The following is a 26,409-nucleotide window of genomic DNA, read 5'->3' as shown; positions in this document are numbered from 1 at the left end:
TATATGCATAATTGTTGCAACTGATTGCCGGGAATTATATACAGGGTGTTTCAAAAATGACCGGTATATTTGAAACGGCAATAAAAACTAAACGAGCAGCGATAGAAATACACCGTTTGTTGCAATATGCTTGGGACAACAGTACATTTTCAGGCGGACAAACTTTCGAAATTACAGTAGTTACAATTTTCAACAACAGATGGCGCTGCAAGTGATGTGAACGATATAGAAGACAACGCAGTCTGTTGGTGCGCCATTCTGTACGTCGTCTTTCTGCTGTAAGCGTGTGCTGTTCACAACGTGCAAGTGTGCTGTAGACAACATGGTTTATTCCTTAGAACAGAGGATTTTTCTGGTGTTGGAATTCCACCGCCTAGAACACAGTGTTGTTGCAACGGAGGTTTAATGTAACCAAAGGACCGAAAAGCGATACAATAAAGGATCTGTTTGAAAAATTTCAACGGACTGGGAACGTGACAGATGAACGTGCTGGAAAGGTAGGGCGACCGCGTACGGCAACCACAGAGGGCAACGCGCAGCTAGTGCAGCAGGTGATCCAACAGCGGCCTCGGGTTTCCGTTCGCCGTGTTGCAGCTGCGGTCCAAATGACGCCAACGTCCACGCATCGTCTCATGCGCCAGAGTTTACACCTCTATCCATACAAAATTCTAACGCGGCAACCCCTCAGCGCCGCTACCATTGCTGCACGAGAGACATTTGCTAACGATATAGTGCACAGGATTGATGACGGCGATATGCATGTGGGCAGCATTTGGTTTACTGACGAAGCTTATTATTATCTGGACGGCTTCGTCAATAAACCGAAAAGCCCCATGTTGCAGTCCCATCGTCCCTGCATCCTCAAAACGTACTGGTCTGGGACGCCATTTCTTCCAAAGGAATCATTGGCCCATTTTTCAGATCCGAAACGATTACTGCATCACGCTATCTGGACATTCTTCGTGAATTTGTGGCGGTACAAACTGCCTTAGACGACACTGCGAACACCTCGTGGTTTATGCAAGATGGTGCCCGGCCACATCGCACGGCCGACGTCTTTAATTTCCTGAATGAATATTCCGATGATCGTGTGATTGCTTTGGGCTATCCGAAACATACAGCAGGCGGCGTGGATTGGCCTCCCTATTCGCCAGACATGAACCCCTGTGACTTCTTTCTGTGGGGACACTTGAAAGACCAGGTGTACCGCCAGAATCCAGAAACAATTGAAGAGCTGAAGCAGTACATCTCATCTGCATGTGAAGCCATTCCGCCAGACACGTTGTCAAAGGTTTCGGGTAATTTCATTCAGAAACTACGCCATATTATTGCTACGCATGGTGGATATGTGGAAAATATCGTACTATAGTGTTTCCCAGACCGCAGCGCCATCTGTTGTTGAAAATTGTAACTACTGTAATTTCGAAAGTTTGTCTGCCTGAAAATGTACTGTTGTCCCAAGCATATTGCAACAAACGGTGTATTTCTATCGCTGCTCGTTTAGTTTTTATTGCCGTCTCAAATATACCGGTCATTTTTGAAACACCCTGTATATATAAATATATATTTGAATTACAAAAAACAAATACTAAAAAAAAAGTTGAATGGTGCGAGATTCGATCCGGCGACCTTCGGATTACAAACCCGAGCGCTTACCGCTGCGCCACGACGCTGAGCAAAATTATTAATCGTAGAGAGTATTTCACGGCAACGGTTTCTTTTAACTGTCGATTTTCTCAACGGCTGAGAAGTGCATCGTGGTGCTTTGCCACATTACACCTTTGGCCATGAGCTTTTATTATGCGCAGTATGAATCGAATCTCAATTTCACAATTGGCGGCCTCCCCTTGTTAGAACTACTTAAACCTAACTAAGGTTCTAGGCGCTACAGTCTGGAACCGCACGACCACTACGGTCGCACGTGAATCCTGCCTCGGACATGGATGTGTGTGATGTCCTTAGGTTAGTTAGGTTTAAGTAGTTCTAAGTTCTAGGGGACTGATGACCTCAGAAGTTAAGTCCCATAGTGCTCAGAGCCATTTGTACCTAACTAATGACACCAAACACATCCATGCCCGAGGCAGGATTCGAACTTATGACCGTAGCAGCAGCGCGGCTCCAGACTGAAGCGCCTAGAACCGCTCTGCCACAGAGGCCGTCGCACTACAGTCACATGTGCGAGTTTGAAAGGAGTCAGACTCTGGCTATGCAAGTGGTGGGATGGTCATTTAAGAGAATTGCGTCAAAAGTGGGAGTTCCAACGTCTGTTGTGCAACGATGCTGATATCAGTGGTCAGGTGCACATTATCACACACGGAGATGACGTCCTGGACACGCATACAGCACATAAGCTTTCCGATTCTGCACAGAGTACGGGAAAGAGCTTGCCCCCCTTCTAACAAAATGGCTCTGAGCACTATGGGACTCAACTGCTGTGGTCATAAGTCCCCTAGAACTTAGAACTATTTAAACCTAACCAACCTAAGGACATCACACACATCCATGCCCGAGGCAGGATTCGAACCTGCGACCGTAGCGGTCGTGCGGTTCCAGATTGTAGCGCCTTTAACCGCTCGGCCACTCCGGCCGGCCCCCTTCTAACAGCCGTGTACCGCAAGTCTGTAGAGGAACGGAAGGTTCAGAATGATTGGAAAAGAGCACAGGTGGTTCCAGTTATCAAGAAGGGTCGTCGAGCAGATGCACAAAACTATAGACGTATATCTCTGACATCGATCTGTTGTATCATTTTAGAACATATTTTTTGCTCGCGTATCATGTCATTTCTGGAAATCCAGAATCTACTCCGTAGGAATCAACATAGATTCCGGAAACAGCGATCGTGTGAGACCCAACTCGCTTTATTTGTTCATGAGACCCAGAAAATATTAGATACAGGCTCCTAGGTAAATGACATTTTCCTTGACTTCCGGAATGCGTTAGATTCAATTCCGCACTGTGTTTTGTTTATGGTGGACCCCATTTAAAAGCATATGTACTGTTTAACACACTTAGTGTACTTTATCGCTTTTGTAACCAAATGTAGCAAATAAAATGTAGGAAACTAATTTTACGTTAGTGACAATGCGTGGTTATGCTGTACATCAAGTGCATATGAGACTTATTTTGCCATTGCTTTATACCAGGGATAGTGTTTCATCTCATTTTTCAAACTTTCACCTAAAGCCTGCTCTGTAATAGAAGTTTAAAATATTCTGATATTGCATTTTTAAATTACGACATTCACTTTTTATGTGCAGCAGTATTTTTCTGAAATCACAAAGCTTGCTCCACAGAATTAAGATTTTCACAAGTGTAAAAACATGTTCCAAGTTACAACATGGTCATGCACCTATTCTACTGAAATTTAGAAGCGTTACAATAGAGAAAATTTTATCAATATCATATTTGGTCATATATCTGCTACGTTATTAATCTACTACATACCAATAAGGAGTAGGTGAAATCAAATTAAGCGGAAGTGTTATCACAAACACATTGAAACTTTAAGCTGTTGGAAACTAACGCAAATTTCCTGTTTCACCACAGGTAAAATTGTTGCGACATTAAGGAAACGGATTTAATTTGTCAATATCTCTTGTTCCATGGTAAAAGATCTTCTCCTGTTCCAAGGTAAAAGATGGTGCACGAACGATGAAGTATGGCTTCGTTGTCCACAAGCTACCTGCTATAAAATTCTTGCAACTGAATAATTAACAATATATTTCAAATAGCTTTAATATATTATGCACCATTTAAACGTGTCGAAGTTGGAATATTTACAAATGCTGCATAAAACGAAACCACAAAGCTGCCAACAATAAAAACTGTAGAAAATGGCGGAAACTGCTTAATGCGATCTCTAGTGCGCTTTCCTTCATGTCGTTCCCAAATCACTACTGCGTCGAACAGAACTTGGACGACAGATTTAGGTACGTCAGACCACGAGGATTCAACTCTACCAGCTCATAAATCGTAGTGGCTGTCCGGTGGTGGCGTCCAAGTCATTCAGCATCCGATAAAGATTTCAGTAGGTGAGAGCTCTAGAGTAAGTACTAGCTGGGGCAACAGCCTTACAGTCTCTGTACCGAAGCAGGTAAAGACAGTGAGGGCAACATGCGTTTTGTGTTATCTTGTTGCAGATCATCAAGGAGACGTAGAAATTACAACACGTTAGAACACTATCAGCTGCTGCAGTACTTCAGGGAGGCACTGCCTGATGTCCAAATCTCCCGCATGACAACGGGTACTTTAGTCTTGCAGGGCTACAGTAACCGTTGTCATGTGGGTCATGTGAGTCGTTTATTTTAAACTGAATCTTCCATGTTAACTGCTAACAGTTTTGTTATATTAGCACAATACGCATGGTTCGGTAGTATTGTCATTGTCAACTACACGCCAGAATATCATTCACTTTTGCAATATTTGTAAGTGGAGTTAACTGTACACGTATACTTACGTCTTCTTTTGTGACTGTAAAATAAAGTTCTGCAGTAACTTGAGTATTAGTTGACAGTTGTCAATGATGCTTTATGAAACTTCCTGGCAGATTAAAACTGTGTGCCGGACCGAGACTCGAACTCGGGACTTTTGCCTTTCGCGGGCAAGTGCTCTACCAATTTTTTTTTCTTTTAATCTCATTTTGTTCACTGTTGTTCGTTGCATCTGTTCGGGGCGGACGTCGTAAGACATCCGTTTAAGTTCGTTGTTGATCGATTAGCTCAGTTTTTTTATTACAGAGGGCTGTTAACCCTCTGACCGAACACGCTGAGCTACCGTGCCGGCAATACCAACTGAGCTACCGAAGCCCGACTCACGCCCCGTCCTAACAGCTTTACTTCTGCCAGTACCTCGCCTCCTACCTTCCAAACTTTGCAGAAGCTCTCCTGCTGAGCTTGGGTAGCTCAGTTGGTAGAGCACTTGCCCGCGAAAGGCAAAGGTCCGGAGTTCGAGTATCAGTCCGGCACACAGTTTTAATCTGCCAGGAAGTTTCATATCAGCGCACACTCCGCTGCAGAGTGAAAATCTCATTCTGGAAACATCCCCCAGGCTGTGGCTAAGCCATGTCTCCGCAATATCCTTTCTTTCAGGAGTGCTAGTTCTGCAAGGTTCGCAGGAGAGCTTCTGCAAAGTTTGAAAGGTAGGAGGCGAGGTACCGGCAGAAGTAAAGCTGTGAGGATGGGGCGTGAGTCGTGCTTGGGTAGCTCAGTTGGTAGAGCACTTGCCCGCGAGAGACAAAGGTCCCGAGTTCGAGTCTCAGTCCGGCACACAATTTTAATCTGCCAGGAAGTTTCATATCAGGGCACACTCCGCTGCAGAGTGAAAACCTCATTCTGGAATGATGCTTTATGTTTAGGAAGTGTTTCTAACTAGTCACCGCTATTCTCTGAGTTGTAGATAATTTAGTTATTTGTGCAATCTTTAGTTGTTTACGTTGTATCCACTGACGCGTTCCAGAACGCAAATAAAATTTTATAGGTAATATATTTGAAGTCGGTCTGTTCGTCTAACATGTCGTGCGAGTAATGTTCCAAGTGCATGTAAATTTCAAGTTTTCTTTATGTTCATGGTAAATCCTTTAGCTATTATGTGTAAGATCTTAAGTACAGCATTGATATATTAAAAATAGCAACAAAAAAAAAAAAGGTTCAAATGGCTCTGAGCACTATGGGACTTAACATCTGAGGTCATCAGTCCCCTAGAACTTAGAACTACTTAAACCTAACTAACCTAAGGACATCACACACATCCATGCCCGAGGCTGGTTTCGAACCTGCGACCGGAGCGGTCGCGCGGTTCCAGACTGAAGCGCCTAGAACCGCTCGTCCACACTGGCCGGCTTAAAAATAGCACCCATAAAATTAGCATTCAGAACTACAAGAAACGCAAACACGAAACTCCACTCTGAAAGAAACAAAATACAAGAATATACGCTAATCCAGGTGTATACAAAATTGTGTGTGACAACTGTAACAAATTCTACATTGGACGAACAGCACGGAACTTTAACTTCAGATTTAGGGAGAACGTGCTGCGTATAGTGATAGCAAAGTATCGACTTTCTTCATGCATTTAAAAAAACCAAGCCCATACAATCGACAACATCGAAAATGTACTTAAATATAATACCAAAAAGGACTCGCTATGACCATACTGGAAGAACTGAAAATTTATATAAACGAGAAATATTATTTGCACGGCATATTAAGCAAAAAGATCGACTTCAAACGTAAATATTAACTAGAAAATGTTATTGACGTTGTGGAACATGGGAACATGACAACGGATAAGAAAGAACCAACAAAAGATTACATAAACAACTAAATTATCCGTAACTCAGAAAATACTGCTGACTAGCTGTAAACGCTTAACAAACATGCAGCATCATTGAGAACGATCAAACAGCTGTTAAATTGCTACATGTGAGTTTATTCCACCATCATGAAAACAAGGACAACTGACAAAAGGCTTCATCAGTGATGCACTACGGACGCTTCGCCCAGCTGGACTGAAGTATTCACGCGCAATTAACTCAGTATACAAATATCGGATACACAACTGAAATTTACCAACTGTAATATTCGAGGGTGTACTTAACAATGACGGTACCGCTAAAAGCGGTAATGAAATAAAACTATTAGCATCTAACTTGGAAGATTCAATTCAGAACTTTCATTCTCCTCGGATACGTCCCTTATCATGCTGTACACAGAATAGGGACTCGTATGAGAAGGCGACGTGTAGTATTGTCGGCAGGGCGCCTCACTGTCGGAAAGCCTTTTCCTATGTCTTCGTCTGAAGGAAAGCCACGACAGCAGTCACTTCTCTGATAGTCCCTGTTGCTCCAGTCTGGTGAAGTTGGCGCCTGACTTTCCAGAAACGTAATTTTTTTGAGTTATTGATACATGCACTACAGTTGTATAGTTCTGAAATTTGAGTACTTCTGCAGAATTTCGCCAAGGAAACAATAGTCCTAATGAAAATTTTAATCTTATAAAAACAAATTATTTGATAATTAGCAAAAAATAAAAAAATTGTGATCACAATTCTGAATAGCTCCCCAAGAGTTCTACAGGAAACCATAATGACGTATTTTTGGGCGGATAATAGTTCATGAGATAATCACAATAACGAGGGATACAGTTTCACTACATGAGAAAAACAAATTCGTACAACTCTTCTGATCATAGTTCTTAATATTATCCCAAGAGGTCTACCAAAAATGGTCAGTTAAGCCTTTGCTCAAACTAGAAAAACTTTTCCCTTACGTAGCAGGACAGTCTCACCTCAAACTGATTAACCACCTGAGCAGGGTTACATAGCGTTCCGTTGTCTAATTTAAGCCTGCAAGAATCAACGAAAGAGCAACGCCTCTGCAGATGTCCAGAGCAGTTCTGGACGAAACGTTAGGAACAAGAGAGTTTTACTGGACCATGACCTTACACCCTGAAAAGTTTACCAGTTGTTATTAAAGTCAGCCATTTAAAACAAAATTGTGGTAGAAGTAGATTGTACAGCGTGTTCAGTGATCGTAATGAAGTTCATTTCATATGAAATGCGAAGCTATGGAGATACTATGGTCAGAAACCGCGTTGGTCTCTTAATTTATTTGATGGAGGCAGCAATATCTCACTTCCATTTTTGTGAGACGGTCTTGACCGCACACCGTCTCCAGAATATTTATTAAACAGAAGAATACATGGATTTCTGTTTAAAAAAGGCGAAGATTTGGATGACATTTCATTAATTATAGTTATGAAGAAGTAGACAACAGTAACACATTAACTAAGGAGGATGTAAGCAGTGAACGCAACAATACTACTCACGCTCGTTCAAACCGTATCATTACGATGCTCAGTTGGTGCTCTTGTGCAGTCGTCTCTCTAGTGTAACTGATATTAACGAATTTTGTTCCTAAATATCTATAAAAGAAAGCATGGTCAAGGTAGCCCGTAATGTAAACTAAATCTGGTGATTAGCTGATTTCGATCATCTGTTTTTTCAAGCACCTGTTAAGCCAACGTGGAATGATATCACATTGTCTACATCTATTTTCATACGTCGCCATATACGCAATGTGATCAAAACTATCCGGACACCTGACTGAAAATTCCGCGTGGGATTAGCCGAGCGATCTAGGGCGCTGCAGTCATGGACTGTGCGGCTGGTCTCGGCGGAGGTTAGAGTCCTCCATCGGGCATGGGTGTGTGTGTTTGTCCTTAGGATAATTTAGGTTAAGTAGTGTGTAAGCTTAGGGACTGATGACCTTAGCAGTCCCATAAGATTTCTCACACTTTGAACCTGACTGAAAATGACTTTACAAGTACGTGGCACCCTCCATCGGTAATGCTGGAATTCAGTATGGTTTTGGCCCACCCTTAGCCTTGATGACAGCTTCCACTCACACAGGCATCGTTCAGTCAGATACTAGAATATTTCTTGGGGAATGGCAGCCCATTCCACACGGAGTGCTGCAATGAGGAGAGGAGAGGTATCGATGTCGGTCAGTGAGGCCTGGCTCGAAGTCGGTGTTCCAAAACATCCCTAAGGTGTTATATAGGATTCAGGTCAGGACACTGTGCAGGCCAGTCCATTACAGGGATGTTACTGCCGTGTAACCACTCCGCCACAGGCAGTGCACTATGAACAGGTGCTCGTGTTGAAAGATGCAATCGCCATCCCCGAATTGCTCTTCAACAGTGGGAATCAACAAGGTGCTTAACACATCATTGTAGACTTGTGCTGTAATAGTGCCACGCAAAACAACAAGGGGTGCAAGCCCCCTCCGTGAAAAACACGACCACACCAAAAACTACCGTTTCTGAATTTTACTGTTGGCACTACACACGCTAGCGGATGTTGTTCACTGGGCATTCGCCGAATCCACACCCTTTTATTGGACCGCCACATTGTGTACCGTGATTCGTCACTCCACACAACGGTTTTCCACTGTTCAAGCGTCGAATATTTACCCTCCTTACATCAAGCGAGGGGTCGTTTGGCATTTACCAGCGTGATGTGTGGCTATGAGCAGCCGCTCGATCATGAAATTCAAGTTTTCTTACCTCCCGCTTATCTGTCATAGTACTTGCAGTGGGTCCTGATGCAGTTTGCAATTCCTGTCTGATAGTCTGGATATATGTCTGCCTGTTACACATTACGACCCTCTTCAACTGGTTCCGGTCTCTGTCAGTCAATAGACGAGGCCGGCCTATACGCTTTTGTGATGTACGTTTCCCTTCGCTTTTCCACTTCACTATGAGTGGACCTAGGGATAATTAGGAGTGTGGGAATCTCGCGTACAGACGTATGACAGAAGTGACACTCAATCAGCTGACCACGTTCGAAGTCCGTGAGTTCCGCGGAGCGCCCCATTCTGCTCTCTCGCGATGTCTAATGACTACTGAGGTCGCTGATATGGTGTACTTGGCAGTAGGTGGCAGCTTAATGCACCTAACGTGAAAAACGTATGTTTTTGGGGGTGTCCGGATATTTTTTATCACATAATGTGTAAATAACACATTACACCACTCAATTTTTCTTTTTTAGAGTCAGCAGCATAATACATGTCAGATAATGTAATGATAATTACAAAGACGCACTACAACAGGTGCTTATAGTAATTAATTTTTATTAAGGACATGCTGATTCAGTATTTATCGCCATCGACAAATATGTCTATAACTATGTTAAGTCCGTTTTACGTCGTTAGCTTGAAACGTCCCCTTAGAAAAATTATACAGGACTGTGCTTAAACTGACACAAAATATTTTTAGCGCAGCGCAATCTGACTTTCAAAAACGCCTACAAAAGAATGGCCCTGACTAACATTAACCTATACCTTTCACAAATCACTTACCTCACCAAAAATCTTCGTTACTCGAACTACTGCAATACAGCGAGTGCCACTACTGCCAGCTAAATAAAAGATTCAAACTACGGAAGGCACTAACTACTGATAGGCATAGTTAGCAAATGAAAGATTTTAATAGAGAACAAACAATGTATTTACCTTAATAGTCATAATTGACATCCAGTCTTACAAATTTCAAAACTCCGCCATCTCTCTCCCCACATCCACCACTACTGGCGGCTCACCTCCAACTGCACAACGCTACGCGCTGTTAACATCCAGCTGCCGCTGCCCAACACTACAATGGCAGACAACAATGCAAACTAGCCACAGACTGCACACATCACAGCCAGTGATTTTCATACAGAGCGCTACGTGACGTTGCCAATAAGAAAACATAAACAGCCTACTTACATATCCCCCATGCTCCCCACAAAAAAATTTTACAAATTGTTTTGAGCACTGGCCAATACAGATTTGAAAAAATTTTTCATAATTACAGTAAGAAAGATATCAAATGCACACACTTCTTGATACAATGTTGGTCAAAAGCTAAAATTTTGTCACAGTCCATAAAGACAGTCCTGATCATTCATCACAGTAACGTCGCAGTGTTTTTCTCAAAGTCTGAGCAGTAAAAGAAAATGCACACGGAAGTAGTGGATTTCCATGTATTGGTCCACAACAGAGCAAACCCACAGCAGAGTCAGTCGAAATTTTGAAGAGTATTGGTAGGTAGGTCATCACAGAGCAGACCCACTGTAGTCCTGGTAGAGATTACGGTATTGGTGGGCCACCAGAGGCGCAGACCCACTGCAGTCCTTGTAGAAATAATGGTACTGGTGAGTCAGCAAAGACAATATAGCAAGTCCATAAACCACCACGTGTGCACTCACAAAGTTTTTTAATTGTCCTTAGAACCAGCAATGCTGTTATCCAGTCCCTTGCTGAATTATAAACACACGTGCAAACACTAACAGTCCCTACTTCTCACATATTGTCCATATACTATGACCAACAGAAACGTGTGCAGTGAAATGGAACTTACAAGTTACTTAATTTCATAACCTGGTGTCAATTACAATTTCATAACATAAGAATACAATTACAAAGGTACAAAATACATCATTAAAGAACATAACAATACAGAGAACATTTGTAGTACAGGCTTTACAAAAGAATCGAAATAACATATACGTCAGTGTTACAGAAATTATGACATGAGTACATACATAAAAGATCAGAATAACTTTCGAAACATCAACTTCACACATGAGCATTAAAACAAAACAGAATAAATAATGTCTAAACATCTTTACAAAGAAAATAACACAGTATTTGAAAAGTTCTACAGCATATCTCTTATCAGATAAACACATAAAGACAGGAAAAACACAAATACACAAGAGTGCACAAACACATACCAGAATAACACAGGATGAAAGGACAGGGTTTGTTTTCAGTGTAACATTTGGTACTGCAGTCCAACCCAAAACTTCATTCCATAGATCTTTCGTCTTATTTCAACATTTGTTTCCACCAAAAAAATTCTATCCAAGCATGCTTTCTGTGTTTATATGTTCACATATTTCTTACCTCATTATTTATTTCCAAGAAAATCCTACCTAAACCTGTTGTCCCTAAACCCTACTTTTTTGGTTCATATTCTCTTTCAAAATACTTTTTTTTTGGCCAAACCATTTTCTTACAGCTTCTCAATGCATTTTTTCCAATTCATCACAACTCGTTCTCTCATATAGCCTACCCCATCTTAAGCTAACTTAAATCTACTGAGCTCAGATGCTAAACTAAGGGACGAGGCAATGCAGCAGTACAAAACAATTAACACAAACAGAAATGACAAAATATTCAAATTTGCCAAGCAAGCAGCAATATTACAACTAATATTACACAATGAGCAGCAAACAAGAAAAATAAATCAGTAGTAAAACTGGTTTAACAGAGTAATGTAAAGTGAAATTTAGTAGTACTATGCCTGGCAAACAGCAGAAGCAAATGCAATAAATTATATCTAAACATGACAGAGCTCAAGCAGAAAAATATTACAGTAAAGACAACAATGCAGATAAGGGAAATGTCTATTCACATCTTAATATCTATGTCATTAAAGTGGTGCACCACAACTTATTCTACAAAATAAATTACCAAGTACTTGAAAGGAAAATTATGAATGCAGTTCCTGTGAAGGTAAATGTCTTTTTGTGCTCCCTCATTTTTTTGAAAAAAATTATTATTTACTCGATCTGTAGGCATAAAATATCTATATTAGTACATCCATAAAATTTTATTTTAACCAATGCTGCAGTGCAGCTAGAAACTAGATATTAAACAAAATGAGCAAACTTTCAACTAGAAAGACAATAGCCGTGAAATGTTTCTCATCGTTTCATTAGGCATTTTAGTAAATATCATAAATTAAGAGCTCCACAGTATAATCATATGTTTTCAAGTTCGAGCGTGTCGTATTTTCGATGCTTTCTACAAAGGAATGTCAATAGCGAGGATAATGGCCTCCCTTTTTTTTTCTACCTGTGCCTCTGAAAAGGCACACACTAATGGCTTTTTCTCCAGGCATCTGACACAGCTGGGTGCCCACAACACATTACGTGCAGGTAGTCACTTAACTTTCTTACGGAAATATTTACGACAGCAGTTTCCGCTACAGTGGCAGTCTCATATAAAAAATTTCACAGGTCGAGAATTTGCGTTGCAAATGTGTAGATACAAAATCTTATGAATATAACAGTGTCCAAAAAAATTTCGCCGGCATTGTGATACATTCACGCATTTACACACATTTCATAACTCTTAAAGTAAAATTCTTGGTTTCCAACATCCTTTTTCACAAGTCAGAGTCCCTAACCACTATTCATTACTCCTTACCTTATTACACATATAAATATTCGTCAACACTTCTTCAATATTTCATCATAACAGATACATAGCATAATCAAATTCCTCATATAGCATCAGCTTATTGACCATAAACATACCTCAGCAGCATGATACACATCGTCGTCATAAAAATAACATCGTAACACCTCAGTCAAATCTCAAAATGTCGTAGCTTTCTGCAATAACTTCAAAACCTAAAAAAATTCTCCGCTCATTTAAATAGTGTCATCCACCTCAAACGTACTTTAAATATCATGACCCATACCAAATACATCATTCAAAGCTCTCATAGTATCACAATGATTCTGAAAAAATATGAAGAGTTCACAAAGTACATACAAAATACAATTTCATAAATGTGAAGTTACCCAACTGTGTAATTGTGTAAACATGTGTCACTGATGTAGTAAAAAAAATGTTTGTCTCTCAGTTAAATGATCAGATAGCTGTGTAATTTATGTGTTAGACAAATATGGTACCGAAGTGTAAAGTTGTATAAGCAAATACCATATTAGCTAGGGCTCCTTGTGCTTGCCAAACACATGGTACACAAAGTAGGCATGTACCCCCCTGAGGATTAATGTAATTATACCCTCAGGTGTTACAGATTACAGCAGTGGAATGAACTGTATCATGGAAAACCTTTGTATCATTTTACTTCAAAATCTTTAAATATAAATGATTTAAGTGCAAAATTAATCACTCAAATACGTGTCCTGTAGCGCTAAATGTGCGTCTTGTTGCAACATAATCTCTCTGAAATTGTCGTAGTTATCGTCCTCCGAAAGCTAAGTTCTGCAGAAGTCAATGTACTTACCTCATGATAAACAAAAGTGAAATGCTTTGCGTATAGATATCTTAGTTATTACACTTATTGCCGTGATGAAGAAAGTACTGTGCTGTAACGTATTGTTGTGCTATGGAAAAGGCTGTCTCATTGTAGCTATACCACAAAAGTTACTACTAAAACATGTTTTACTTTCCAGAATAATTCAGAAAAACTGTGCAGATATAAAACAGATACACCGCAAAAGCAACATTGTAAATTGTCACTCATTAGTAGCGTCGTCATAAAATCGTGTAGCTGTCACATAAACCAAATACTAAGTCATCTTTAATCTCACACAAACTACTTCAAATAAGGAATGTTTTCAAGTCAACCAAAATGTTGCATTAAAATCTCATTAGCAGTATATGTTCTAAGTATGTAAGCCTTATAGTCGTTAGTAATCGAGTAACTAACAAGCAAGAATGTACACACACAATAACACTGTGTCGTCTGTTCACAATAACAATGCATTCGTAATTTCTGTTTAAAAATGTTCCCTAGGTTCTAGACTGGATATTTAACTTCAAACATTGTTGCATGTTAACAGTTTCTTAAGTCTGACAAAGCATACTAGAAATGTGAAGTGAAAAGTATTATGGCAAAGACAAAGTTAAAAAGCAGATTATCTTTCAATAAACGGTTTTACATGTGAAATGTTGTGTAAACCTTTACTCTTCCTAGTACGCAGAGTTTCAACTTCAACGCAATTATCATGTGGTATACGTCGGATTCTGTAAGGTCCATTGTAAACTAGAAAGAATTTGTGACTCAAGTGTTTCTTCTTATGTGACAATGAATGAGCTTTAATGAGAACTTTCTGACCAATATATAATTTCTTTGCATTTGCTTTACCGTGTAGTTTTCTCCTTTTGTCTGCTGCAGATTTTATATTTATAATAGCCAAATCAATTATGTCTTTGTGTCGAAGTTTACGTGTATTCGGGAAAGGTACAAGCTCTCTGATTCTGTTCGGTGGTTCTTCATTCTTTAGTACAAGAGTAGGTGGTAAAGCAGTGGAGTCGTGAGGCATTTCATTCTGCACGTTTTGAAATAAGTGTAAATATCTGTCCCAATGCTGATGCTTTCTGTGACAATAAAGTCTGCAAACCTTATTGATTTCTTTCATAATCCGTTCAGACGGGTTACAATGTGGTGAGTACAATGATTTAAAAACAGGTTTGATTTTATGATTCCGAAGCATGCGTGACCAAACAGCAGATCTGAATTGCGGTCCGTTATCTGAAATGACTTTACTAACGTGTCCAACTTCACGTAAGAAATTTTTAACAAAGGCGTTGGATACAGACCGTCCAGTGGCTTTACGTAACGGAGTGAAAGAAACAAATTTTGAAGTAAGTTCAACAGCGACTAGAACGTACGAAAATCCATTAGATGTTCTGACAAGCGGTCCCAAGAGATCAACAGCAGCAAATTCTTTTAATTTAGAAGGAATAATAGGAAACAACAGAGCACGATGTGAGACAGTAGATGGTTTCGCCTTTTGACAAAGTTTACAAACAGACAAGATTCTTCGAATTCTCTTTTCCATATTGTTAAAATAACAAGTCGTTCGAAGAATATGATAACATTTTCGTGGACCAAAATGTGCGTAGCTAAAATGAATGTACCAAATGAGCTTATTAACAAAATCGTCTGGAATGCAAAGTACCCATAGCTTGTCATCAACAGTGCAGCGTTTGAAGAGTATGTTGTTTCTAACCAGGTAATAATGCCGAATCTGTGGTGTGTCTTTTCATGCCATTTGCTCTTGATGTCTTTCCAAATCGGATCTTTATCTTGTTCATGAGCAATGTCCTTTAAAGATGTGGTGATGAAGTTTTCAAAGGCGACTTTCTGAATGTAAAGAATACTGAAATTTTTCTCGAGGTTGCCTTCTGTGTTACTTTTCTCAAGCCCAGCCAGTGCGCGTGACAGTGCGTCCGCAACAATGTTCTCCTTGCCGGGTATGTAGACTATTGTGAAGCGGAATTCTTGCAGAAACAATGCCCAACGTTTTAACCTGTCATGATTTAATTTTGAAGACATAAGAAATTGTAATGCACGATGATCACTGTATACTTTTAAATGCTTACCAGAAAGAAAGAAACGGAATTTTTTAAATGCCCAAACGATAGCTAAAGCTTCTAATTCAGTAACGGAATAATTTTTTTCAGATTTTGTTAGCACTCGGCTAGCAAAAGCAATGGTTTTCTGAACGGTAGTGTCATTTTCTATGACTTCTTGAAATAAATGGGCACCAAGACCGACTTTAGAAGAATCCGTGCTAAGGCAGAAATCTTGTGACAGATCTGGATGAGCTAGTATTGGCGCATTAAGTAGCGATTCTTTCAAAGAATTGAATTCCAACTGTGCTTGTTCGTCCCAGTTCCAAATAGTATTTTTTCCAGTGAGAGAACAAAGTTTTGGTGTAACTAGAATTTGCATATTCAGAAAACGACGGTAAAAATTTACAAGACCTAGAAAACTGCGGACTTGTTTTTTTTGTGGATGGAACTGGAATGGCTCTTACTGCTTCTAACTTTTCAGGATCCGGCTGAATACCTTCAGAAGAAATAATATGTCCCAAAAACTTCACCTTTGTCCTACCAAATTCAGACTTTTCCAAGTTAACTGTAATTCCAGATTCTGCAAAAATATGTAACACGCTGTTGAGGATGCGATTGTGTTGTTCCCATGAGGCTTCTGCTATCAGAATATCGTCCACATATAAGGTGATGTGACGTGTTAATAACTCAGGTAATATGGAATTTAGCCCGCGAATGAATGCTGCTGAAGAAATGTTCAAACCAAAAGGAAGTTTCCGAAACTGATAACAAACGCCGAAACAAAGGAAAGCTGTGTATTTTCTACATTCTGGATGAAGTTCGATGTGATAAAAGCTGGATCTGAGATCAATAGAAGACAACACTTTTACGCCATTAAAATTTTGAAGAAGTTCTTCCATCGTTTGCGGCCTGTCTGTTTCATGAATGATGATAGTATTGATTTGTCTCGAATCTAAGACAAGTCTGATCGATCCATTTTTCTTCTCAACAACATGTAATGGATTGTTGTATGAGCTTACTGCAGGCTCAATAATGCCCTCATTAAGCATACATTGTATTTCTGTTCTAACACGGTCCCTATAATGTGCTGGAATTACGTATGGTCTAACACAAAATTTAGTATGCTCACGAACACGAAATTGGTATTGAAATCCCTTGATTGTTCCTGTTTTGTGAGTAAAAATTGTGGAATGTGCTTGTAAAATCTCAAAAAGGTCTTGCCTATCAGTGTCATTACAATTCTCAATTGTTCGAATTTTATTCTGAATTAACTCATTAGTATGAAATATGTCGTCGATATTATCTCTGTCAGTACTTGCAGAGTGATTGTTAGTGTCTAGTTCCGTAGAAAATTCCGAACTGTTGTCTAACAGAAGGTAAAGCCGATTAATTTCCTCGTCATGGTTTGAGAGCCAATCTTCAAATTTCAAAGCTATTGACTTACCTTCTTTCTCTAAACTTATTTCAGCATCGTGAAAGTTTAAGATTGCTTTGTATTCATTCAAAAAGTCTACTCCCAATATAATTTCCGTCGACAATAATGGAACAATGAGAAAGTTCATAGAGAAGCTGTTGCTTTGACAAAAGAATTCTAAGTTGGTTTGTTGGCGTACATCTACACTTTTTCCGAAGATTGCACCTTGTAATTTAATCTTATGTAACGGAAGTGTGGGGCAATCGTTCGATTTGTTACATTTGCTAAAAGCTGTTTCACTAATTACTGAAATGGGACTGCCAGAGTCAAGTACTGCCGTAAATTTTACATCATTTACTGTAATGTGAATCACGGATATGCAATGTTGGTATGTTTTACGTCATGTTCCTGGAGTAAGATGTCCCTAATGTCTTCCATTTTTACGTAATTACTAGCTACTGCAGCTGCGTCGATAGTGTCACACGTGCGTTTTGTGGCTGCCAGCGGTATGAGTCATTGCCTATTGTCTCTTTGTTGGCGCGCGACGTTATTGGGATTTGGAGACCTAACTTCTACAAATTCACCTTGTCGAGAGGGCCCTGCCCTGCTTAAATCCCGCCAGTTCTGATGCAATTCAGGTCTGTCGTTACGATCATATCGTCTGTCGTCATGTCGGTAGATTCCATAGTTTCTTTCTTGTCGGTCACGTGGTGGAGAATTTCTCCCTCAATCGTAACTGCGCGCTGGACCGTTGCGTCTAAAGTTATTCTGTCTCCCTTGATAATAATTATATTGGTTCCCAAATCGTCTGTTTTCTGATTGTCTCTGTGATAGTCACTACCGCGGAGAGGTGATCTTTCCCTGTAATTATTACTACTCTGCCAACGGTTGTCTTACGGGTGGTGTCTGTTTTGGTCACGATATGTGTTGTGAGAATTGCCTTGTCGTGTCCAGTTATTATTTCTCTCATCGCGGAATTGTGACAGATGTGACCTGTAATTGTTGTGCTCCTGTTTTCGCGTTCCGCGATTGTCAGTGTCAATTTCCAGTTCTTGTAACATTCCCTGAAAATCTTCAATGCCGTCTTTGCAACGTCCTGCTAAAATAATATGTCGTAAATGTTCAGGCAATTTGATTAAACATATGCGGACGAGTTCTGAGGGGCTGTATGGGTTTGAAAGATACTGATTCTTATGCAACATGTCTTCAAAATATTTGACAAGACTGGAAAATTCAGATTGTTCAAAGTGTTTCATCATCATGATGCTGTGTTTTACTCGGTCTTGTGTAGCTTGAGACCAATATGCTGAGAGGAAGGCATGGTAAAATTCTCCTTCACTGTGACAATCGTGAATGACCGATCGCATTCTTACAGCTGGTTCATTCTCTAAATAGCCACACATAAAATCTAATCTGTGTTCTAACGACCAGTTGGGTGGAAAACAATGAGAGAATTGATGGAGCCATGCTTGTGGATGAATGTCGTTGCCAGAATTCTTAAATGTTTTGAATTTACGTGTAGTAATGAACAGCTTATAGTCAAAGTCATCATGTCGGCGAGTCGCATATCGGTCATTGTTACGTCGATTCGGCGGTTCCATTTCAAAATTCGGTGCACCTTGCCAATTTCTTTCATAATTTCCGATATGCGCTGTGTTATTATTTTGTGGCTGTTCCGTATTTCTATGTCCCTCTTCCCGTATTGGGGCGCGAGTGTCCTCTGAAATACGTAATTCTTGTATTACTTGTGCCAACTGATCTTGCACTTCCTGGACTTCTCTTTTGTACTGTGTATTGATTTGATTTTTTGTTTGAATTTTCTAATTTCTTCATACTCTTCAGTGTCAGTGAAGGCTACAGGTGTTGTGTCATTCAGATCATCATCTACCTTTGTAGATAAGTTAGTGAACTGATCTGAAAGTTCGGCTACTTTATCCGATAGTGAAATTATTTCCTCTGTATGTTTTTCTGAACCAAGTTTCAGAGTGTCCATTTGTGTTGAAATCGTATCTACTGTGTCCTTTAAGTTTTCCTGAGTTTTTGCAAGTTGCGTAACCGTATCGGTAGATGCAACTGAGTCAATTTTAGTTTGCAAGGTCTCATGATTTTCATGAACAATAATTTGCAGTTCTTTTATGGCTGCTTCGTGATTCTGTAATGCATTTTCATGCCGCGAAAAAATAGGTTGAAAATGCTCACAAATTTGTGTTTTTACGTCATTACAGGCTTCTTGACATTTCGATTCAATGTTATGTAACTTAGTAGTTAAATCTTCACGTGTTTGTTCAAGAGTTTGTTCCAATGAGTCTAACTTTTGAAGCTGTTGCTGTGTTTGTCTCTGGTTTTGTTCCATTGTGTCTAACTTTTGAAGATTTTGTTCCATTGTGTCTAACTGTTGCTGTGTTTGTCTCTGATTCTGTTTCATTTGCTGCATTAATTGCAATAATAATGTATTAGTGTCTGTAATCTGTTCCTCTATGCTTTTCGGCAGTGCATTTGCACCGGCAACATTTACATTTTGACGAGCAGAAAATGTATCTTGACTTATTTGAGAAAACGGTGGGGACCAAAAACCTGAGTCTACAGTATCTGCAATATTGTGTTCTGTCATTTCGGATTCCTGAGGCGAGCTGTTGCCGACCGATCGATCGATAATGCTTCCCTGTTCACTAATTGTTCTACTGTCTACGCCATTATTTGCCGCCCGCTCCATTTCCCTAATCACAATTACCAAATTACCACTCTGAATATCTGTTAATTCATTACACAGTGGTGCTGATAAGCTACGCTCGTCGTCACTATTATTTCTCAGTTTACTTTGTAGCCTAGTGTTACGTTTTTCACACGCCATTATTGTCACAATATTTCACACGATAACACAGAAAAGCACAATTTGAAGAGCAAAAATAAGAGAACACATTAACATAGCACTGAAAATAATATCTAGTTTATTGCAGCTGCGAAATACTTGGTGCAAATCTACATGCATGCCACAACTGTTTTACTGTACAACAATGAAAAACTACAACTACAAAGGAAATTCTATGATTACGCGCTAGCAATAAACAATAGCTACACTAATTACACAAACTACAAGAAAAAATCAGAAGATTCCAGTGAGGTATCCTCGGCTAAGGGTCGACATATGAAACGTCCCCTTATAACAATTATACAAGACTGTGCTTAAACTGACACACAAACAATGTATTTACCTTAATAGTCATAATTGACATCCAGTCTTACAAATTTCAAAACTCCGCCATCTCTCTCCCCACATCCACCACTACTGGCGGCTCACCTCCAACTGCGCAACGCTACGCGCTGTTAACATCCAGCTGCCGCTGCCCAACACTACAATGGCAGACAACAATGCAAACTAGCCACAGACTGCACACAGCACAGCCAGTGATTTTCATACAGAGCGCTACGTAACGTTGCCAATAAGAAAACATAAACAGCCTACTTACAAGCTTACTGTCTTATAACTGTGAATATTTTGATTAGATGGTAAATGACGTAAATGTATTGAAAATAATACGTTAACTATGGTGTGACAGTTTTGCTCTTATCACGTTATAAGTGCAGTTTTACATATTGTATAACGCCGTAAGAGTAGAACTGTCAAACTACTGCCAAACCATAGTTAACGTAATTATTTCCATTACATTTACGTCGTTTACCATCTAATTAAAACACTGATAGTTACAAGACATTTCACTAAGTACGTAATATGGACGTCATTCTAGACGTAGCTGACAACGGCAATAAATGCAAAAACCGTCTGTCATTAATAAGGATTAACCATTATAAGCAGCTTTCTGGTTTATATTTCTAATAATTACACAAATGACGTTAACGTACCACCATATCGCGTAGTGTTCTTACTTGCATGTGCGATACTTCGTATTACATATTGAAATTATCAAATTATTTTTCTTTACATATAAAAACTGGAGATCACAGTCCATCATTATATGGCTAATGGATCTACGTCAACATTACCTGACATGTCATATTGATAACTGTGCTTAATTAGCGTTGAAGTAAGCCAATCAGGACGTTGTGCCCGCATATTCAAGCGGCCCGCCACATACAGTTAGTGTCAGCTGTCCTCACATCGTGCATGATACTGCACCACGCTGTACAGCCTTCGGCCCGGGTTCTGACCTCACTACCGTCCCTTGTCCAGCTTTTGTATCGTTCTCCTGTGCGGTTTTAGTACACCAGAAGAGTCACACGTCTTCCTCACCGTCTCTGACGCGCCGCTTGAATTTGTTCACACAACGGCCTGATTCGTTAACTTCAATTGTATTTAAGTTGGAACGTAGTAACTTATCGAATTTCTTTCTTAACAATTATATCTCAACACAACCTAGCCTGCAACAACGTTACATGCTTTTCAGATTGTTTCTGACCATCTTGTATGTAGTGTGCGTCTTAATTTGCTCTCGATGGCTCTGCTGTGTTTGGATGTCAGTGTATCTTTGACAAAATCATATCAGGTGATGTTAGTTATCAATCTATAGAACTTAGAACACAGTAACCAATACGACATGTGAGGCTATAACGTTGACGTGAATACATTTCCAATGACACTATCGATTGTGACGTCTTCTTTGTATGTGTAAAGAAAAATAATTAAATAATTACAATATATAACTCGTAATATCACACATGTAAGTAGGAATATTGCACGGTAAGGTGGTACGTTAATGTGAAATTAAAATGAAATGAAGACCCCTACCTGCATACAGGAGTTGATATACGTCAACGGGGACAGTTGCAAATGTGTGTCCCGACCGGAACTTGAAACCGGGATCGCCTGCTTACATGGCAGACGCTCCATCCATCTTTTTTTTGTTTTATTTTGTTCGATATAGTTCGTTGCGTTTGGTCCGGGCGGACATCACAAGAAATCACTTTAATTTAATCGTTGATTCCTTTACTTAGTTTTTTTATTACAGAGAGCAAGTAGGCCTCCGACCGAATACGCTTAGCCGGCGTCCATCTGAGCCACCGAGGACACAGAGGATAGTACGACTACAGGGACTTATCTCTGGCACGCCTCACGTGAGACCCACAGCGGCAGCTTATTGTCCCGCACTAAATTTATAGCGCCCCTGCCCATTATACTCAATACTCGCTGCTTTTCGCCGCTTCCCGTAACAGTTCGGGCACTGTTTGTGCATCCGCACGGAAGAAGATGGTCAAATGGCCTGTGAGCCTTAGTATACACTACTGCTACTGGCCATTAAAATTGCTACACCAAGAAGAAATACAGATGATGAACGGATATTCATTGGACAAATATATTATACTAGAACTGACATGTGATTACAATTTCACGCCGTTTGGGTGCATAGATCCTGAGAAATCAGTACCCAGCACAACCACCGCTGGCCGTAATGACGCCCGTGATACGCCTGGGCGTTGAGTCAAACAGAGCTTGGATGGAGCGTACAGGTACAGGTGCCCATGCAGCTTCAACACGATACCACAGTTCTTCAAGAGTAGTGACTGGCGTATTGTGAAGAACCAGATGCTCGGCCACCATTGACCAGACGTTTTCAATTGGTGAGAGATCTGGAGAATGTGCTGGCCATGGCAGCAATCGAACATTTTCTGTATCCAGAAAGTCCCGTACAGGACTTGTAACATGCGGTCGTGCATTATCCTACTGAAATGTAGGGTTTCGTAGGCATGGAATGAAGGGTAGAGCCACGGGTCGTAACACATCTGAAATGTAACGTCCACTGTTCAAAATGCCTTCAGTGCGAACAAGAGGTGACCGAGACGTGTAACCAATGGCACCCCATACTATCACGTTGGGTGATACGCCAGTATGGCGATGACGAATACACGCTTCCAATGTGCGTTCACCGCGATGTCGCCAAACACGGATGCGATCATCATGAGGCTGTAAACAGAACCTGGATTCATCCGAAAAAATGACGTTTTGCCATTCGTGCACCCAAGTTCGTAGTTGAGTACACCATCACAGGCGCTCCTGTCTGCGATGCAGCGTCAAGCGTCAAGGGTAACCGCAGCCATGATCTCCGAGCTGTTATCCATGCTGCTGCAAACGTCGTCGTACTGTTCGTGCAGATGGTTGTTGTCTTGCAAACGACCCCACCTGTTGACTCAGGGATCGAGACGTGGCTGCACGATCCGTTACAACCATGCGGATAAGACGCCTGTCATCTCGACTCCTAGTGATACGAGGCCGTTGGGATCCAGCACGGCGTTCCGCATTATCTTCCTGAACCCACCGATTCCATATTCTGATAAGAGTCATTGGATCTGGACCAACGTGAGCAGCTATGTCGCGATACGATTAACGGCAATCGCGATAGGCTACAATCCGACGTTTATCGAAGTCGCAAACGTGATGGTACGCATTTCTCCTCCTTACACGAGGCATGACAACAACGTTTCACCAGGCAACGCCGGTCAACTGCTGTTTGTGTATGAGAAATCGGTTGGAAACTTTCCTCATGTCAGCACGTTGTAGGTGTCGCTACCGGCGCCAACCTTCTGCGAATGCTCTGAAAAGCGAATCATTTGCAGATCACAGAATCTTCTTCCTGTCGGTTAAATTTCACGTCTTTAGTACGTCATTTTCGTGTTGTAGCAATTCTAATGGCCAGTAGTGTATAAGTGACACTGCATAGCTAGAACGCACCATTAGACCCAGAAGAAGGCCGCTGCAACTGTGGCTGAAACGTTGGTTTTCCTCCAGCAGCAGTAGTTTTGCACATTATGACGCAGTACCATACCCAGAAAACTTTTGTGTCGACTGACTGGCCGCGAAAGCCTACGCAATCATGAAACTTCGTTCGCGCTGAGCTTCCTCTTCCATCCTATTGACAGCCGGGCGGGGTCGCCGAGCGGTTCTAGGCGCTACAGTCTGGAGCCGCGCGACCGCTACGGTCGCAGGTTCGAATCCTGCCACGGGCATGGGTGCGTGTGATGTCCTTAGGTTAGTTAGGCTTAAATAGTTCTAAGTCCTAGGGGACTGATGACCTCAAAAGTTCCATAGTTCTCAGAGCCCAGCCACCCTACTGCCCAGATCTCGCACCTTTCGACTTCCATCTATTTAGCCCAGTGAAGGATGCACTCCACGGAAAGCAGTGCTTAGATCAATGGGAGGCTATTTATGCATCAAGACGTTGGCTCCGACCAGTAGAGCACTACCATGGGGGCATATAGGGCCTCACAGAAAGGTGAGGTAAGGCCGTCGGAATGAACGGTGATTATGTTGAAAAACAGGGATTAGAAGCAAAATAGTGCGGAAAAGATATGGTGTATTGGAATCCTGAATTAAAACTAACCTACTTTTAGAAAAAGAATTGTTGCCCCAGTACATTCTACCAAAATTGGAAATTCTTGGCTTGGAAGAATTTGAAGTGAGAGATGATGGAGGCATTCTCTTCGTTCCGCTTCATCCCTCCTTCCAAAAGCGATAGGATTCCATGGCCGACATCGGATCGAAAACAACGTTATTGAAACATGTTTACTCAACAATTAAAGATGATCGCCATTGTCTTCTCACTTTCGATAGAAAATGACGACGATGGCAAAGATGAGTCCATGAACGCTTTTGGTTCATCGTCTAACAAGCATCTAACAAAACAGATTGACCTTCTACTGTCAGCAGAAAAATGTGCTACCATAAAATGATCAAACAAGGCACTAGGAAAGCTTCCAAGATTGTAAATAGGTAAATGGATCAATTTACTGGCTGATAAAGTTTATGAACATCGCAAAATTCCGAGGGCTTTTATTTCAAATACGATTAAGAACATGTAAGTTCAAGTTCGAAATACTTCTTGAAGATCCAACGGCGATATAAGAATGCGTAGCTATACAAAATTGTGTCCATAATTTTTTCGCGAAATTCTGGAGAAGTATTCAAATTTTGTGCAGAGAGCACTAGAAATATAGCATATCTATCAATAACTCTGGAAAAGTACATTTCTGAAAAGTCCTGTGTCACCTTCACAGTTGAGAAAATGTGTGCTCGTTATTTCATTAGGGTTTTCTCTAGAATTCTTGGGGAGCTATCCAAAATTGTAATCACAGTTTTACACGGAAATTGGCAAATAGCTATTTTACCAGATTAAAATTTCCCCGAGTACTATTGTTTTCTTGGCGAGATTCTGCAGAACTATTCTAATTTTGTGCAGAGAACTGTAGGACTATAATAAACCTATCAAGGACTCTGAAAGTATGATAACTGTGTGGCAGCAAAATTTTGCAAATGTTCTAATATGTCAAGGCGAAACTGATTTTCCCTGAAGAAAAATTAATTCAAATTTTGGCCACCAGGTGCAAATCTAGTGCTGCGAATGCAAGAAAGACGTACAGAAATGTTAACAACTGGCGCTAGATTTTCTCGAAAGCCAGGTGCCAACTTCACATGACTTTGCTCCACTTTCCGTGTGGATACTACCAAAGAGACTGGTACACCTGCCTAATATCGTGTTCGGCACACAGAAGTGGTGCACAACGACGTGGAATGGACATGACTAATGACTGAAGTTGTGCTGGGTGCAATTAACATCATAAATCCTGCAGTGCTGTTCATAAATCCGTAAGAGTGCGAGGGCGTGGAGATCTCTTCTGAACAGCACGTTGCAAGCCATCCCAGATATGCTCTGGAGAGTCTGGTGGCCAGCGGAAGTGTTTACACTCAGAAGAGTGTTTCTGGAGCCACTCTGTAGCAATTCGGGACGTTTGGGGTGGCACATTGTTCTGCTGGAAGCGGCCAAATCCGTCGGAATGCACACTGGGCATGATTGAATGCAGGTGATCAGACAACGTGCCACCTGCCAGAGTCGTATCTAGACGTAGCAGAGGTTTCATGTCACTCCAACTGCACACGCGCCACATCATTACAGGGCCTCCACCAGCGCGAACAGTCCCCTGCAGACATACAGGGTCCATGGATTCATGAGGTTGTCTCCATACCCATACACGTCCATCCACTCGATACAATAGCTTTGTGTCGTGCAGTCATCAAGGGTACACGAGTGGGCCTTCGGTTCCGAAAGATCATATCGATGATGTGTCGTTGAATGGTTCGCAGACACTTACTGATGGCCCAGCACTGAAATCTGCAGCAAGTTACAGAAGGGTTGCACTTGGGTCACATTGAACGATTCTCTTTAGTCGTTGTTACTTTCGTTCTTGCGAGATCTTTTTCCGGCCGCAGCGAGTTCGAAGATTTAATGTTTTATGGGATTCCTGATCTTCACGGTACATTTCATCGCTAGCTCTGAGATGCTGAGTCCCATCGGTCGTGCGCCGACTATATCACCACGTTTAAACTCAC

Source organism: Schistocerca nitens, chromosome 1 (assembly GCF_023898315.1).
Source record: "Schistocerca nitens isolate TAMUIC-IGC-003100 chromosome 1, iqSchNite1.1, whole genome shotgun sequence".
In the NCBI taxonomy this organism is placed as follows: Eukaryota; Metazoa; Arthropoda; class Insecta; order Orthoptera; family Acrididae; genus Schistocerca; species Schistocerca nitens.
The sequence above is the reverse complement of the archived record's forward strand: the minus strand, read 5'-3'. Positions refer to the sequence as shown.